Raw genomic sequence first — 14,833 nt, 5'->3', positions numbered from 1 at the left:
GGCTCGGTTCAACTGAGCAAATGGTTAGAGCTGACTCGGTTGCGACGAGCTATCGGCTCGAGCCGGCACGGTTGGGGTACACCATCAACTAGGTTCGGTTCCGTTAACGTGAACCACCGGCTCAAGCTGAATCGGTCGGAATGGGCTATTGGCACCGCTCACTTCTCGGTTCGGCTTGATTCGGGTAAGCCATTGGCTCGAGCCCACTCGGTTGCGATGAGCTCTTTGCTCGGCTCACTTAGTAGTAATGGCGTTACTTTGCCTCACTTTTTGGCCCCTGGGTCCCTGCCTCAGGACCCATGGTCCCTGGCCCAGGGTCAATGACCTAGGGGTACATAGGACCACCCCCTAAAATTTGGCAGGGGTACATAGGACCACCCCCAGGACCCATGGTCCCTGGCCCGTGTCAATGACCTAGGGGTACTTAGGACTACCCCTCTAGATTTTGGCAGGGGTACATAGGACCCCCCCCTTAAATTTTGGAAATTGCCAAATCTAAAAATTGGATGTGGTAGCCTAGGACCACAGTATGTACCTCTATCAGTATTGGGTGTCTATGTCGTTCCCTTTTATGAGTAAAAAATTGCCAAAAATTCAAATTTCGGAGGTTTTTGACCTAAATTATCCCCTTGGATGAGGTATTATTACCCTATATGGTTATATGGGCGTATACAGGGATTCATTCCCTTTTATAAGACATGGGTATATTAATGCACCCCTTGAAATTTTTGGGAGGGGTACTTTGGCCCACCCCTTCAATTTTGGAAATTGCCCAATTTAAACATTGGGTATTATAGTACAGGACCCTAATATGTATTATGATAAATTTGGGTGGTCCACCTCGTTCCCTTCTAGGGGTACAAAATTGCCAAAATATAAACGTAAGCAATACGTAGTACCACGTGTTTGGTTTTTGGTCGATTTTATCCCCTTTGATGAGGTTATTATCCTATATATATAGTTATATGGTCATGTATAGGGGTCCATTACCTTTCATAAGATATGGGTATATTTGTGCACTCCTTTAAAAATTTGGGAGGGGTACTTTTGGCCCACCCCTTAAATTTTGGAAATTGCTCATTTTATATATTTGGTATTATAGTACGGGACCCTAACATGTATTATAATAAATTTGGGTGGTCCACTTCGTTCCCTTTTAGGGGTACAAAATTGCCAAATTTTAGTACAACCACGTGTTTGGTTTTTGGTTATTTTATTCCCTTGGATGAGGTCCTATTACCTTATATGGGTGTATACAGGTGTTTATTTTCCTATTGTAAGACGTAGGTACATTTGTGCACCCCGGCAGGGATGCCTTGGCCCACCCCTTAAATTTTTTGGAAATTGCCCAATTTAAACATTTGGTATAATAATATAGAACCCTAATATAGATCACTATAAATTTTTCGGTGGTCTATCTCGTTCCCCTTTTAGGGGTATAAAACTGCCAAAATATAAACGTAAGCATTACGTTGTACCACGTGTTTGGTTTTTTTTGACCTAATTCATTTCCTTGGATGAGATCCTATTACCTTATATGGTTATATGGCCATGTATAGGAGTCCATTCCCTATTATGAAACATAAGTACATATGTGCACCCCGGGAATGGTACCTTGGCCCGCCCCCTTAAGTTTTAGAAATTGCCAAATCTAAACATTTGGTATCATAGTACTGGACCCTAATATATATTACTACAAAATTTGGGTGGTCCACCTCGTTCCCTTTTAGGGTGCATTTTGTTCCGCTTTAGGAGTGAACCTTGCAATCGTCCCGAGTTTGATTCTTGGAAATGTTGAATTTAACGTCCCCGCGAAAACGGTGAGAGATGATAGGACGAAACATGAACTTACTTGACTGAGGATTGAAGCAGTGACCCCATACAGTAGAGACAAGCACTGAGCCATCGTACACGTGTGTTGATTACTATGCAATGGTCCCGAGTTTGATTCTAGGTGTTAGTTTCAGGAAATGTTAACGTTCCCTTGAAACGATGATGAGAAATGAGAAAACATCATAAACTTACTTGCTTGCGGATTGAAGCAGAGACCTCACACATCAGAAATAAGAGCTGAGTCACCATGGCCCATTGAGAAGTTCAGTTTGTTGATTACTATGTCATGGTCCCGAGTTCGATTTTTGTGTTAGTTTAAGAAATGTTGAGTTTAACGTCCCCTTGAAACGATGATGAAAAAATGATAGGAGGAAACATGAACTTACTTCGTTGTGGATTGAAGCGCTGAGCCGCCGTACTCCATTCAGTGCGAACAGTTTCGCGTATGAAAAGAAGACGAGCAGATTATGTTACATTACACATTTCAGTGCGAGCAGTTTACACTAGGTTTATGTTTCATATAGAAAGATAGAAGATCTGCGTTGTCATCTTTTTTACTTCGTGTGCAACTTTGACCTTGAAGAAAACCTTGTTGACTTAGTGCAAAGCATTGACGTATACACATAATCTTATTGTTTAGTTGGCTGTATTTAGAGATGAATCAGACATGTAAGGTTGCTGGTTCGAATCTAGTTGTGTTCGCTGTAACTCAGGGTCTGAGCGATACTTACCGAAATTTTTCCAGTGTTGCCAACACTATCAGAATGAATCGATTCATTTAGTCGGAGCAGTTTCGTGACGAAAACTGATTTTTGTTTTGCACACAAAAATTTTTCTGAAACAGAATTTTGTTTGTACATAAAAATTTTTCTGAAACAGAATTTTGTTTGTACATAAAAATTTTTCTGAAACAGTTTTTGTTTTGTACACAAAAAATTTCTGAAACAGAATTTTGTTTTCGTACACAAAAAATTTTTCTGAAAACATTTTTTTTTTCGTACACAAAAATTTTCTGAATCAGTTTTTTTTCGTACACTAAAAATTTTCTGAAACAAAAATTTAGTTTGATTTTTTTTTTCGTAAAACATTGATTTATTTTACCGGTAAACTGATTCAGAAAAAGAAATTGAAATCGCAGTACAGGAAAAAGAATTTGATTTTAGGATGTGAAATAAAAAACACAGAATCATGTTTTTGTACATTTATTTTTAGCATGTGAAAATGAATACAGAATTTCTTTTTTCTTCAAAGGAAGACGTGTCCGTGACGGGTACAAATTCTGTAAAGAGAAAATAAAACATATGAATATACATGGTAATATTTATTTTGTTTCCTGTGAAAGAAGAAAAACAGATTATTAACATCGAACTAACTGATCAAGAGAGAGTGAGGTGAGAAAAGAAACGCAAATGTGACGTACCTGAATTCCTTTTTTTTCTCCACGGGTTTCTGCAAGGTGATGTCATCTGAGTTTTGTTTCCGCTGTGGCCTCGTTGAAGCATGTCCCGTGTTGCGTTGATTCTTTGCCCCGTCTTTGGGAGGTGATGTTGGTGGGATTAGGGGAAAATATGGCTGTTATTCTGTTCTGGCTTTTTTATACCCATAGGGCAATGTCTCGTATGTGTCTGGTATTAATCGGCGTTTTTTATAGTTGAAACTGTACTTCTTTTCTTCAGGTTTTGTGACAAGATGATGATCGTGGGTTCTGTAAATTTTGTGCGGCGTGCTAATGGAGATTTTTTCACTGGATTGATTTATGATCATTTGCTCCAGACTGTTAAAATTTAGCTTTTGACTTGCAGTATAATTGAGTGTAAACCCACGAATTTTGCATACATAACTGGTTGATTTTGTATCGGGGTTGTAGATTTCCAAGGCGTACTGTTTTGGGCCACCAGACACGAATTTTTTAATGTATGCTTTTGGTCCAATTGATTCCAGTTCATTTGACATTGAACCAAGAAATACTTCTGGTTCTATTGTGGGCTGTGATGGTCGCTGCGTGAATATTACGGAATCTGTATCGAAATATAGTACTCTTTCTTGCAGCAGTTCTAAATATTTGTAGAGTTCCAGACGAGCTTGACACGTTGTAAATGCTCCAAGGACAACATTAGCATTGTGATTTTGTACTGGAACATCATCTTCATACTGCCAATAAAGGTATAACAACGAATCGTTAACAGGTAAAATTTGGTTGACTTTTATATCTGGAGCAGTTAATTTCTGATACAGTTCTTTGGGGTCGTTAATGATGGTCGTTTGGCTGAAATTGTCTCTTATAGCGAGTCGTCCCCAGAAGGCATTCAAACAGAGTTTTGCAAGACTACGACGTGCTGAATTTGTCATTATATTTGCTGCATCCAAAGTTATGCCTTCACGTTGTTGTACCACTTGAATATACTGCTGCTTTTCTTCTTCGGTGACGCAATTGGCAGGCCAACCAGAAGCTTCCAGCTTAGATTTCAAAAATGTGTTAATGTATTCGCTGAATAATCCGCCAGTCTTGGTTTCTGGATCATATACGGTGATGTCGTAATCCCAAATTTCGTAAATTTCAATGACTTGATACCCAAGTTCAATGGCTTTTTGAATTTCATAGGACACCCACGTTCCTGTTAGACTTCGTTCACTGTCCGAATGTGTACATTCAGAATCTTGATTTAATGCTGTGGCACAGGCAGCACAAAGTGGAAACAACAACTTCTTATTTGAGCGAAATGGCAGTACTGGATGAAACACATTTCTGCTAGGCAAAATCTTCAACTTGACTAATCCGTTGACATCTTGAATGTCGGGCATTTCTGGATCTCCCTGTAGATATATTCGTGGATGCCCTATTGGATACCGTCCACATTTATTCACATAAGGATACAGGGAAACGATATCCAAGAGTTTTATTTCTTCGCCTTCATTTTCATTTGCGACGTGGTACAATTTAATGGCATTAACACGACCACCATAGAAGCTGTCTCTTGGATTTAATGGTGTCTTATTAATATAAGGATGTGTGCTTAAAGAAGAGGCCAATGCTGGATTGGATTTTAACACTTGACGAAATTCACATTCCCACATTTCATGTACTTTATATCCCATGGATCGTAATAACTTCATTTTACGCTGTGTTCTCTCGTAGCGATAGTTCATCGTTTCTTCGGCGTTGTCATAAATGGGCTGATCACGGCCTGTAGGGACACATAGAGGACAGCCATGATAAAAACAGCCGGCATGCTCATACACGTGTTCCTCTTTAGTGTCGGGATTTTTGTAGTAGCCGTCCAGATGAAAACCAGCAACATAAACTTCTTTTCCTCTCGCAGCATGTAGAATTGGATGGCCCTCTTTTTCCTCCATGTAGGCAAGCCACTGCAAAGCAATCCGTGACTGATTGTTTCTGTGACGGTATCCTCGTGCAGGAAGAATGCTAATAGTATTGGGTTTTAAGAAATTTCGTCGAAATACTAAATTGCACGCACTCGCCAAAGTGATAGTCTCCAGGAAAGGATTGACGTGAGTTTCTTGTTCAAAAGTGGTCATGAAAGATATACAAGCCATTCGAAGTACGTTGACGTCCTGGACACAATAGTTTACCAATTCTTCTTGGAAAATAAACGTATCGTTCTGGTGTTCGTTGTACCATGTCATGAATTTCTCTCGTTCATCCACTTTCATTTCATCTGCATCATAATAATGGATGTCCGGTAATTTTCCCACATACGTTTGATTTGCAGCAGTATTAAAAAAGTGTGGAAAATATCCCTTGGTCGCGGGTAAATGAAATGCCTTGGATAATTTACTTAAAGCCATTGGCATGAAATTTAAAGAGTCAATAAACGATAAGTGATTCACTTTCATGCTTAAAATTTTTGCTCCGTTCAAGATCAAAGTAGGTGTCAATTCATGTTCTTCCACTAAAGATTTAAGAATAAAATGGCCATCATATCCCTTACAGTTATGTGCCAAAGATACAATAAGTTTGATGTTGGGTCGTGGTTGACGTAAATACGCAAGAAAGGCATTGATCGGATCATCTTGAAAAATATGTTCTCGCTGTCCACAAACTTCACACGGATGATGTATATCTTCATCTTGAACACAGTTGTAACATACTTGTTGGGCCACCAGTAAATTGGGCTTATGAATGAACGTGTCTTCATCGAAGAAAGTATCCTGTGTGGCTTCGATATCATAGAAGACAATCATAGCTTTCTTGGCATGTAACACTGATGGAACTCCAGGTTTTAATTGAGTCGTATCAGGCTTCATGTAGCATTGGTGGGTAGACGTAACGTGTTTATGGCACACATTACAAACATAATCTGTACAATCATGTTTTCTTTCCCCTGTATGGACAAACGAATAAATGCGTAGACATTTGGCACACTGTTTCACCATCTTGCATATTGGTTGGCCTTTATGGTATGGTACAGTCAGATGATTTGTATAACATGTTTCACCATAAAATTCACGATTGCATTCTGGACACTGCTTCTCCGTATTGGTCTTACTGCATGGCGGTTTCTGCAAACATTTCTCACACATGGCCGAACAGTTCTTGACGTGTCTATTAAGATGATCATATTTTTTGTGGCATGCTACACAATAATACACAGTAGAAAAAACGGCCGTTAATGACGTGATGATGTCATAATGTGAATTGATGCACATTAAATTGATTGGAATCTTGTCTTCGCCACCCGGTCCTTCATACAGAATATCTTCTCCGGAAAAGCTGGTGTATACGGTAAGTTTATAATCGGTTAAGTAGCGTTGCAATTGTCGTAATTCTTCCACGGATCCCCCATGCTCTAAATTCACTGATGATCTGGACAAAAGTTCATGTACGTCAGGGAGAACAACACACTTTCTCTGGTTGTGATATTGTCTGTACAGTTTCTTATTTGTATCCTTATATTTCTTTAGGCCAATAGCAATCACAATCGCATACGCTAAACATTTCTTGTCGGTGTTTTTTACACGTAAAATGCCTTTCTTGCACTTTAATAATTCGTCGTTTGATAAAAGACCTCGACGCATTCTCCCAAATCCACGGGGCACATCCACATGATGAAAATGGACAATGAACGGTTCGTTCATGAGAAAACTATCGTTACTTTGAAGGATGCGATCAAAGGAAGCCCATAAAGTCTCCAGTGTCAAATTACTTGCATGCCGGAAAGATAGATAAAACGGTTTGTTCTTCTCATCGTGGGATAAAATCGATAATCCAACCATCGATGATTCGTCGACGTTTTCCAATAAGTAATCCAACATCTGTTGAAAGGAGGTCTGAACCCACTCCACAATATCGGTGCCACTGGTCGGAGCATTAATTTGAATTTCCAGCATTTGTCCTTCAAGATTAAAACGCCGATAATGTCTATTGATTTCTCGCAAGACAGTAAAGCCAGAAGTAGCCATATTCAAATAGGGAAAAAGGTAAGGTAAGCAAAAAGGAATAGGCAAAGAAAAACAAATATCTAAAACGAGAAAAAAGCACGAATTAAAATTGAATTCAGAGATCACTACGTTATCAAAATGACTACACGATCAATCCTAAAAGAATGATCATATCTCAAATAGTTCTACTACTGAAACGTTTTATTGTCGTCAAACCCGGACCAACATCAACATGTAAATGACCTAAGTTTCTGTAGTGATAAAAAGAATGAATGAAATTGTTTTTCTAACTGTGCTGAAAGAATCATTGTAGTAAGCATTTTTTCCTCTGACACTGAACTTTAAAACGTATGACGAACATGAAACGAAAACAAAATCTCATGCGCTTGCTTTTCTCGAGCTAAGGCAAGAAAGACTCGAATTCGTTTCTCGGCGGGAGATCAGATCCCACATTAAACTGTAGGTCCACGTCTCACGTTGTAGGGAACAAATTCGTGCGTAGTTTCTTTGTTTACTATCAGAAACTGAGCTAAGTGGTTAGCGTTACGCAACTCTGGCCCGGGTTCAACACCCAGTATGCGATCAGATTCAACATTAAGCTGTATTCCTAGTCCCCCCACTACTGAAGGGACGCTAAAACCAAAATCAACAAATTTCTCGTGCTTACTTCTAATGTGTGGGATGTGGCCCGGGTTCAACACCCAGTATGCGCTCAAATTCAACATTAAGCTGTATTCCTAGCACCCCACTACTGAAGGGACGCTAAACCAAAATCAACAAATTTCTTGTGCTTACTTCTAATGTGTGGGATTCCTAATTCGATCCCCGGTCAAGTTATTCTTCCATTTGCTAAAATATTTCATGTTAAATAAAAACAGTGATAACAATGTTATCCTCATGCAAAAACACTCCATTGATGTTAAGAAAACGCAGTCGATACTTACCTCAAATTCAAGGAACGGAGTAAAGTCACGCTGTCACTAGAGGTACAATTACGTTCATTCACGATCTTCGTGGAAGTAGGATTTGAAAATGAAAATTAAGAATTTTATTTAGATCTGAAACGGTTCAACTATAAAGTGACAACACTATCAGCCAATCAGAAACGAGGAAATGAATCAATGACATCACGGAGAACCAATGAAAACACAGCTTTCATCATGTATCATGAGCCGAAACGTGATGTAAGAAGCAATCTGATTGGTTGTGACATTATTCACGTTTTTTTCTCCTTACACATCAATCGTTACGACATCTAGTATCGCAATTTTGATAATGACATCATACCGTTGACTCGTTAGTTTCTTACGACATTCAAATTACCACATCTAAAATGTGATTCATTTTCCTTAAACTTGATTGAAAAAAAATGTAACACTCATCGATATGTTACGAAACTGTCTTTGACATAAATGTAAAGTTGAGCTTTAAAAGTCCGTCAGCTGAGAAAAAATGCTGATGTAGTAAAAGCACATGCTGCAATTTCACAATAACAAGCTTCTATGCTTAACAACGAGCAGAAATGTGTAATGTAACATAATCTGATCATGTTCTTTTTCATACGCAAAACTGCTCGCACTGAAGTTGGCATGATGGCTCAGCGTTTTTTTTTTCTGATGTGTGAGGTCTCTGCTTCAATCCGCAAGCAAGTAAGTTTATGATGTTTTCTCATTTCTCATCATCGTTTCAAGGGGACATTAAATTCAACATTTCCAAGAATCGAACTCGGGACGATTGCAAGGTTCACCCCTGAACCGGAACAAAATAGATCACAAAGTGCTTATCAAATTTAAGGGAATATTTAAATACGCCTCCATATAACGTAATAAGGCTCCAAAGGGAACAACAACTCCCAAAAAGTAAACCATTGTACTCTATTATATAACGAAAAATGTCTCGTGAAAGATAATAGGATAAGTTAAAAAACGTCCAAATTTTAATATTTTATACTCATCAAAGAGTACGAGGTGCGATACTCCCCTCCCTTCCTCCCCAACTCCCGATGTAAATCAATGTGATCTTATGTGTCCTGAGTGATCCCTGCCCCCTGAGTAAACATAAGCAAAACTTTCAATAGGTAATGCAATCCCGGGGCAAAACATCTCTAATTCATTCGCTATGGTCCATGTGTGGGGGTCCCAAAAGTGAAATAGGGTCTGCCCGACGTCAAACAAACACATTAGCTCAAACCAAATACCTCTACTTCATTCGCACCAGTAAGGAAGGTGGTGGCTCAGTGGTAGAGCGTTCACCTCTGCTGTATGGGGTCCCTGGTTCAAAGTAATTTTGTGGTAAGCAACATTATGCTCCAGTTTTCCTCCCACACTTTCATTCCTTTCTCATCGTCACCTTTAGCCTAATCGTGGGACGTAAACTAAAGATTTCATTTGCACCAGTGTTAGTCCATCTCATCAAAGGGATAACAATCCGAACCGCATGAGCTCCTGCCGGGAATCGAACCCTGGTCTCCCACGTTAAAGACGCATACGCTAACCGGTTAGCCACAAAGGAACTCCAAAGTTTTCGAGTTTCATATTAATACTAATACTAATTTATACTATTACTGAGGTCTACTAATTCATAATGTAATAGGTCATCAAGAAAAGAAATCAAACCTTGTTTTGGAAATTTTATACTCATAAAAGGAAACGAAACAAGCCATCATAAGTTCCAAGCTAAAAATCCCTGTTCAGTGACGTCAAACGAACATATTAGATCGAACCAACTACCTCTAATTCATTCATACCAGTAGAGGTGCGGTGGCTCAGTGGTAGAGCGTTCACCTCTGCTGTATGTGGTCCCTGATTTAAACACCTCGAAAATAGTTTTGTGGTGGGCAACATTATGCTCCAATTTTCTCCCACACTTTCATTCCTTTCTTATCGTCACCATCTCCTTTAGCCTAAATGGCATAAGCGTGGGACGTAAAACTAAAAGATTTCATTTGCATCCGTGTTAGTCCATGCATAACAATCTCCAAATTTTATGCCATAAAAGGGAACGAAAACATTCGTAAACCTGTACTATTTCATAACGTAATGAATCATCAAGACCATATTTTTAGTAATTTTAAAGAATCATCATGACCTCTGATCCAATACTCCCAATTCAATGACGTCATAGCAGGACCAAGGTACCTCTGATTCATTCGTACCAGCGTTCATGGCCCTGAATAAGCATAAGCAAAATTTCAATAGGTGACGTAATCCCGGCCAAAGCATCCCTAATTCATTCATTATGGTCCATGGAGACCAAAATTAGATTATTAAGAGTGAGGCCAAGTGGGGCGATTACTACTCACTTATTGGTTCAGCTCCATAGTGGATGAACTATGAGCCGAGCCGTTAGGAAATGAATTGGCAAGAAAAAATTGATTATATGGTGAATTGTATTTTGAAATGTGTACAAAAGTACTCAGTGGAACTATAACATGTATGTTTCACTTTTAAAATATATTTAAAGGTTTAGGATGGAGCTAGTAATCAGCAAATTCGAGCTCGACTATAGTGGAAGTTTATTTATTTTCCATAAGCATAACATTGCTTTCGTAGTCGACATATTAACATATTAACAAACCGAAGGAATATATTAACAAAATATTGTTCGTCAACTATGTTATGTCGTGGTATTTCAATGTGCATTTTTCATTGAACATTTAAGAAACTCAAGACGTAGAAATGACGTGAGCTTTTAAGTGTAACTTCCATTTGACTTAGGGAAAATACCCCTTTAACCAATAGTATATTAATGCATTAAAGACATAAATTGAACGCTAGACATATCATGGGACAGTCAATTTCTGCCTTCCTTTCCAAGAAAAACATGAAATGAAGCTAATGGTCGAAACATGGATTTCCGTTTTGCAAACTGACCATAGTTTGAATCTAACAAAAAATGTATTGAATTGCTGTATTAAAAGAACGAAAACAAACATTTATCTCTGCAGGTCATACAGCAAAACCTAGACGGAGAAATTTGTCTTCAAATAAATTGTTCCATTGTTTTAAACTTGCATTTCTTGGGAATGTGGCATCGAGATTATTGCATAAGTGATTTAAATTTTGCTGTTTAAAAAATAGTGATTTTATGAATAAGCTTAAGCCATCTCTTTAAAGATTTCCGAAATAAAATAATAATGCCAAGAATGTTGGTATTTGCTATAATTTACAAAATACGTACATAGCAAACTTTATCTACATGTTCAATTATTGTATAGGGCAAAGACTTAGATTGCCTATTTACGCCCTTCTAAAAAGTGTGAAAATGAACTCAGTTTAAGAAGACGGGTGACACACACACACGGTCACGGTCACGGTCACGGTAATGTTGTAGTTTTGTACAGAGTATCGGGCCAAAGCCCCTGACTCCATGAGTAGGACTGTATAAAAATATATAAAGATATGTTGGTAGTTAGTTGGAAATTACTATTGTTTTGTTATGGATGGAAGTCTACATCTGCAACTGTCGCAGAGTAGCTGATTATGAATGCATTACGAGTTCTGGAAAGATATTAAAGACGTGGCGTGCGATGGACGTTCCGGAGAGTGCATTCAGTGCCGATGTTAGCTATGGCGGGATTAATATGTCTGGGTAATGTACGAATGCCGTAGAACTTCTCTAACAGTGGGTAGCTCTAAATCTTCCAGAATCTGACTGTTTCGTGTGTATCTGTCGTGACCAGTGATTATACGACCAGCTCGAGTTTGTACAGTTTCGAGTGTTTGTATATGACTGGGTGAAGCATGTTGCCAGGCAGGGCATGCATAAGAGATTGTAGACAGGACTATCATCTTGAAGATGTGAGCTCGAACCTCATGGGAAAGTGAACTGCAGCGAAAGATGGGGTATAACGCTGACATTTTTCGTAAGGCCCTTTGTTTTATGTCCCTGATGTGAGCGGCGAACGTTAAACCACGGTCTAAGGTTACACCCAAATATTTGGCGTGAATAGCATGAGGAATACGAGCGTTCTCATAGGTTAAATTTCGTGGAGCACGGATGCGTCTCTTACTGTGAATGACAGCACAGCTTTTGTCTGGATTGATTTTAATCCTCCAACGCCTTGCCCATTCCTGAAAACCGTTTAGTTGTCGTTGCATGTAGATGTAACACTGTGCAAGTGAGCTACTGGTCGTGAAAAAGGCAGTATCATCAGCATATGTTGCGAAAAAGCAATGCGGTAAGGTTGGGAGATCTGCCGTGTAGAGATTATATAAGAGTGGTGAAAGTACAGCACCCTGTGGAACACCTGCTTTGATAGATCTAGACGTGGATTTGACACCGTCAACAGACACATGAAATTTTCTGTGAATGAGGTATGAACGAAGTAAATGTAGAAGACGATCCGGAAAACCTTGGGTGTATAACTTATATAATAGTCCTGCTAACCAGACTTTATCAAAGGCTTTTGAGACATCTAGGTAGACTCCAAGAGTGTGTTGTTTCCTGTTAAAAGCCGCTGTTAAGTGATCCACTACGCGGACGAGTTGTGTAGTAGTGCTATGTTGTGCACGAAACCCAAACTGATGGAAAGGTAGGAGATCTCTATTAACTACATGTTCTTTCAGCCTCGAGAGTAACACACGTTCAAAGAGTTTACTCAAGTGCGACAGAAGACTTATCGGTCTATAGTTTTCCGGGAGCAGTGGATTCTTTCCAGGTTTGGGGATGGTGATGACACGAGCTTCCTTCCAGGTCTTGGGGTAGTAGCATAATTGAAATATGGCGTTAAATAAATAGGTTAAAAAGACCAGTAGTTTTCTAGTTGGATGTTTAAGGATCTCAGATCGAATCCCATCGGGCCCAGATGCTGTCTTTCCTGGCAGACATTTGATATGTTTTTCTATTTCCCGAGGTGTTACTATGGTGATGTCATGTGTTGGGTTTTGTGTCCTTATGCTATATAGTGTGGTTCGGATGTGTTGTTTGAGGTAGGGATCGAGGCGTGCTCTGTTAGGCTGAAACTGTTCTTCTAGAGAGTCAGCAAAAATGTTCGCTTGCGTCTGAGGATCTTGTGTCAGACCTTGAGGTCCTTGTATGACTCTAGCTTTGGAAGCATTTGTAGCTCGTTGGAATGATTTGGAGTATGCCCAAATTTTACGGTCATTTACTTTGACATTTTGAAAAGTGTCTTCCCAGTATTGTTGATTTTGTCGCGTTGTCAGCAACTTGAGCTTTGCACGCAGTTTGTTCCACAGCGTTTTATATGCTGGATGTAGTGTGTGCTGCCATCGACGTCTAGCCCAACGTTTTAGATGAATATAGAGTTGTAGGTGGAAACTGTCACATTGCCCGGTTTGCGTTGGAGAGATTATGGAGATGGAGCTCGCTGCCTCTGCTGTGCGAAGTGCTAACGTGATGTGAGAGACCGCTTGGTCGATGTCCTCAATGGTGGCGGGCCGATCTCGTAGATCGATCATAGTGTTCAGTTCTTGTTTGAAAAGATGCCAGTCAGTTTCTATTTGCTTGAAGATAGGGGCAGAATGAGCGATGCTGCGGTGCGAGACGTGAAAAATGACTGGATCGTGGTCAGAATCTAAATCCGAAATGACGTAAGGATGAACACTAAATGATACATCTTTGCAAAGAGCGACGTCAAGAACATCGGGTTGTCCGCCGAATTTTGGATAATGAGTTGGGTCAGGTGGAGCACTGATGATGAAGTTGGAGGTAAGTAGATATTCATGTAAATCATCTCCAGCAGTGTTTGAAGTAATCGAGTTCCATTCTCCATGTTTAGCATTGAGATCTCCAGCTAAGATGACTTTTGGCCCTAAGTTAGCAATGACATCGAAGTCTGTGGGCTCTAGTTGTGTGGCCGGGGACCTGTACCCGGTAACCAATATTAATGGAACACCTGGAGTTATTAATTGAACAGCAAGTGCCTCCAAAGTAAGTAGGGGTGGTATTGGAATCAACTTGACTGGGAATGCCTTTTTGATGATAAGTAGTAATCCTCCTTTCTGTCTGCCCACTCTATCCTGTCGGTACACAATGTAATTTGGTAGTCTCCAAGTAGTGATCCGAGCTGTAAAGTGTGTTTCTTGTATAAACATGACATCAACTCTGTGTTGTGTGAGAAATCTAATCAGCATTTGTTTCTGCCCCTCTAGACCATCTGCATTCCACGTAGCGAGGACAAGTGTGTGTTGTAGGACGCTGGATTTAGAAACAGCCATCGTCAACCATTTCCGCTATTGTTTCGATGACTGCTGCAGCCTTGGAAGCTGAGTCTGCAGCTTGTCGGAAACGTGTAATACCACGTTTTATGTGTGTTATTATTTTGCGGAAATGCAAGCCCTTGAGGAATGAAAGAACGGACTTTATATCCAGGTCTTCATTAGGGCTCTCGTGTTGTTGAGTAGAAGCTGAGTCGGTGTGGGATGAAGTGGAAGCTTTACCATCAGCACCATCCGTAGCCACAGGTTGGACATTGACAATAGTGGGAATTTCCTGATCTGATGGATCGTGGGAACTTTTCTTGGTTTTATCTGGATGTTTCTTCGGCTGCTGTGCCGGCAATTTTAGAGCCTCAGAGTAAGATTTAAATACCGGACAACCGCGGTAATTTGCCGGGTGATCTCCCTGACAGTTTGCACAA

Source organism: Thermobia domestica, chromosome 14, assembly GCF_964235325.1.
Source record: "Thermobia domestica chromosome 14, izTheDome1.hap1.1, whole genome shotgun sequence".
Taxonomy (NCBI): Eukaryota; Metazoa; Arthropoda; class Insecta; order Zygentoma; family Lepismatidae; genus Thermobia; species Thermobia domestica.
This window is presented reverse-complemented; position numbering follows the sequence as displayed.